We start from the raw sequence: 4,805 nt of genomic DNA, 5'->3' as shown, positions 1-4,805 counted from the left end.
AAAGGAATTGATGGAAAACGAGTCAAACTTTCTACCTTCGCACCAATTAATTTTTCTAACAAATTGACATTCTCCTAGAATCTAGACCTCAGTGTCTTAGCATAAAACAAATATTATAATACGATAATTGTACTCATGCTTGATGATCAAAAAGGAGTGGACTGTTGCCTCCCTTCTAGGAATGTCTTATATGGACAAGGTACTTGCTAAGTAGTATAAGTTATTATGAGCTGTCTGAGTAGGGAATGAATTCACTTTCACTGGAGGTCTTCATGAGGAATTTCAATGAGCATTCATTAGAGATGTTGTAAAAGAAGATTCTTGTTGAGGTAGCTTTGTACAAAATGATTTCTGAAGTCCCCAAAGAACTTTCAAGATACTATCATTCTTTTTCCCTATTTATTCAAGAATTGTATATCAGAAAAGTTTCAACCTTATAACAAAATGCCATGAAGGTAATAAAGTCTAAAAGAAGAGTTAACTTTCAGAGCGTTCCATGTTTTAGCCTTTCTTTGTATCCCCAGCACTTAGCACAGTTCTTGGCACATAGTAAGTGCTTAATAGATGTTTATTAACAGACTGACTCTTTGAATGGTAGCTAGCTCAGATGAGAACAGATATTAGCTTTCATTTGACCAATCAATCAATCGAAAAGTATTTGTAAAGAGCCTTATATATGTGTCAGGCACTGTAATAGGCATTGGGGATACAAATATAAGAATGGAAAACTTCTTGCTTTTAAGAAGCTTATATTTTATTGGACATCCAGCCTCATGAAAACAGGACTGTTTCCAAAATATATTGATATTTATAATCTCCATAAGTGGGTCTAGATAGAGCACTATGATTTTGAAAGGTTGGTGAAAGTGATATTTCCTCTTAGTGGAATATAATGGTCTCACCTCTGAAGACAAAATGGGGGGCTTCAGGCTCTGACTGAATCATTTTGGCACAGCTAGTCTCAAATCATCTTTTGAAAGTACTGGGCTCTGGATTAACTAAGATTTGTTTTTCATTTGTAAATGGAGTCAGGTTTCTCTTCCTTCCTACTCTTTCCTAAATCTATTCCAAGAGACATAGCCATTACCAATGGTCTTTTCTACAACTGGTGATGGGATTTAGGCTGTTTTTAATCTCCTCAACTGAATCCTAGGCACAATCAACTTAGAAATCCTTAGTCCAGATCCTAGACCTAGTCTGCCAAACCTTTGCTCCATAGCATAACATTCATTTTAAGAGAAAGCAGCTACTTTTCCTGAAGGTATATGCTGGTTTGGTCAATGACCTGAAAGGCTGTTTGGATTTTATGAGAGATAAAAGGGATGTTCTCTTCATATCCCCACCCTTAGGGTTACTACATAGCCAATCTTTACATGTCTTTGCTGACTAAAATCCCATGAAAATTCCAAATCATAGGAATAGGACTTGTGATGTTATTGGTATAGGGAAAATCCTGGAGAAGGACACTCCATTTACCAATATAGATGGGAGGCTTCTCTAAAATGTAAAAGTCTTAGAGAGATACTTAGAGTATTGAAAGGTTACTCACCCCCAGGATTCCATAGCTGATATGTATTAGATGCAGGACTTGAACCCATGTCTCCTGGGTTCTAAATCTGGCTGCTCCTTTTACCACTTTAGTTTTCAATTTGTTGGACAGAGCTCCTCTTGACCAAGGGCGTCCTCCAGAATATACTTCTTGATCTTACCTTTCAGTGACAAAGATATTGCAGTTTGAGAGTATATTTCCAAAAGATACAAATGACTTCATTTCCCAAATCCAATCCCATCATCATTGTTGAGGATGCTTTATTCCTATGAACAAATAGCTAATGGAAGTAGCTGTGGCCTTTGACAACAGATTTTCCAGAGTATAACAGTATTAGGCACTAGGGAATTCACATATGTAAGTTTGGTCTTTGTAAACCAAGGGAAGTGATGAGAACAAAGATCTAACAATTTATGTTCAATATTCAGCACACAAGATTCCTTTTTATTTTCACAGTACATTATCTGTACTATATATATTGCCTTAAACTGGACTTTTCAACATTGTTTTGAATACTTAATTAACTTTAAAAATTTCCATGGCTCAAAAAAAAAGAGATATGAAATAGGTTCCCTGAAATATTGAGTATTAAGATATCATAATCTTAAGGCACTTATTAATAGTGAAACCTCTGCATTTCAAATAATTTGTGTTTAACAATTGAAATAAGAAATCTATTGCCATGGTAGGAGAATAGTAAGACCCTCTTACTTTGGATTCAGTTCATAAATCTCCAGTGGGTATTATAGCTTATTTGGTATACTAAATTCACATTTCTTATGGGTGATTGACTAAAGGGGAAAATGCTACAGAATGGCAAGGATAATTGAAAGTAAAGGGCCAGGTAGGTGCTTACCAAAGACCCACATGGCCTTTTCCTTTCTTTTTTCCCAGTGAAAATCATATAATCAAGTCAAATTTGTGCATTGGTTTTGCTTTGCACATGGAGCCATGAATGAAAATGTGTGGTTTTGTAGGAGTAAGGAATTTATGCCCTTGATACCCAGTGAGATTTATTACCCTATCACAGTGGATGGAGTGCTAGGCTTGGAGGCAGGAAGTTCTGAATTCAAATTCTACCTTGGACACTTTATAATCCCAGACCAATCATTTCTCTTCTGTTTTCCTCATCTGTTAAGTGAGAAGGTTGGATTCAATCACTTCTAGAGCTCTAAAACTAAGAACCTATAATGTACTTCAGCACCATGGCTAGTAATGGGGGAACAGTATTCCTATTCCCTTTGTTTGATGTGATTAAAAATTCAGATATTTAAAAAGAGTACCTAGAGATTTAAAAATATTGAATAAGAAGTGCTATTATTCAGTACAGTAGACAAGGTAGATATTTCCCAGCCTTCCCGTTCACTGAGGCACACCCAAACCTGAACAATGGCCAAAAGTCACGAGTGTTCAGGAGCTGCCCTTTAAGAGAGGACAGTGTTTCTATGTCTTAGAGGAAATCATTTTCCCTTCCCCTACCTGCGGCTTAGATTTTCCTAAGAGAGTTTCCCAAAAGTCCTTAAAATTCAATGCCATTAAGACAATGCCAGCATACCCCTTTTTACTAACTATCCTCCCATGGTGTGATTAAGACAATGCCGACATCCATTTTTCTCCTTTTAGCTTTTGCCATTCACTTCCCTTCTCCATCCCAGCATCCCAACAATTATCTGATCTGCTACTTAGATTCACTCTACTCCTAGAGCTAACACCCAAGCAGCATCTATACGCAATCTAGTTTGGCAAATTAAAGTTAGAAACCAAACAAAGAGAAAGATGAACCAGGCAAATCCCACAAGATCTACATTTTCATGTTAGCAAGCTTTCTCTGAGCCTCTGAGTTGTCCTCCATGATAATCTTGCTATATCATAGCCCATTACCAAACCCCTCCACAAAAGATTCAGAAGGTAGTAGAAACAGATGCCATTCAAGATATTCCTTAGTCATAACTCTACAGAATGGTTTAGCGATTGAGAAAGTCAAAAGCTTTCAACTAAAACAAGATGTGGGGAGGGCTGGATGTCAATAATTATTTTTATTTGGGAAAGGTATCTGGAGACCCTTGCCAGGTATTTTTATTTTTACTTTTAAGATCATAGATTTTAAACTTGAAAGTCTCTTCTAGGCCATCCAGTTCAAAACTTCCTTTTAAAAATTAAGAAAAACATAAAGTTCAGAGAGATCATTGTTTCTTTCCTTGTCATTGGCATTTGTTTTTTTATTTGTTGTTTGGTTTTCAGTTATTCAATAGTCAATAATATTGAGCTCAATTTTAAGAAAATAAGTGTTGCTCACTCTAGATTCATTCATTGATGCTCTCCTCAACATCATAAGCTGAGAAGATAAAAATACTTGAGCTGATATTTTGTTTCAGTGGTCCAAAGAAATTTTAACTAGCTGAATACAGTGACTATTTCTTTTTTATTTTTTCATTGTATCCCCATAATCTAGCACAGTGCTTTGCACATACTAGGATCCTGAGAAATGTTTGTTGAAATGAATGAAACTATTGAATTGAATCCAAAGAACCAATTGTATTAAATCCTTATGCAGTCTTCCATGATCCTTGTTGAGAGTTGGCCTTAATTTCTGTGATTTGAAGAACCTGCTAAATTATTTTCTTCTTGAGGCTGGAATGTAGAAGTTTTTCTGTAAAGGGAATTCTATGCAGAAATTTCCTAGGAAAGAGTTCATGGAGGATTTATGAGAGAGAACACACCTTCCTTTATTGGCTGACTGAACTAGTTTCAGCTAGTTGCTATACAATTTCTGTCAGATCAGATAAAAATTGGCATCCCAAACAGTCAGTGAGAATGACATACGTAGGTTCCCTCCCATCCAGTGATTAAAAAAAAAGAAATTCCCTGATGACATTTCTGGACTACAGTGTCCATAATTACTGGGGAACAAAGCAATGACAGATCCTCTTAGTATCTCCTTCAATTTCAGCAAACCTATCTCCCCTATGTGAAGTACAATACTTGTCACTAAACATAAAAAAATTCCCCTCGCCCCCCCAAAAAAAAACCTGCCTTCAAGAGGTTTACATTTTACTGAGGAAGGGGAAACATCACATTTATACTCCCCAAGAAGCCTCGGTATATATACAGTACTGTTTTACTATCAGAAAGGTAAATATCACAAAGCTAAATCTGCTCTCTAATATCAAACTTCCTGCTTTCCAAGTGAAAAATAAATTTACCCTAATAAGTTCTGAAATATCTCTTATTAGCTGGTCTTCTCCTACTCTGTAAA

This window comes from Gracilinanus agilis, chromosome 1 (assembly GCF_016433145.1).
Source record: "Gracilinanus agilis isolate LMUSP501 chromosome 1, AgileGrace, whole genome shotgun sequence".
Classification (NCBI taxonomy): domain Eukaryota; kingdom Metazoa; phylum Chordata; class Mammalia; order Didelphimorphia; family Didelphidae; genus Gracilinanus; species Gracilinanus agilis.
This window is presented reverse-complemented; position numbering follows the sequence as displayed.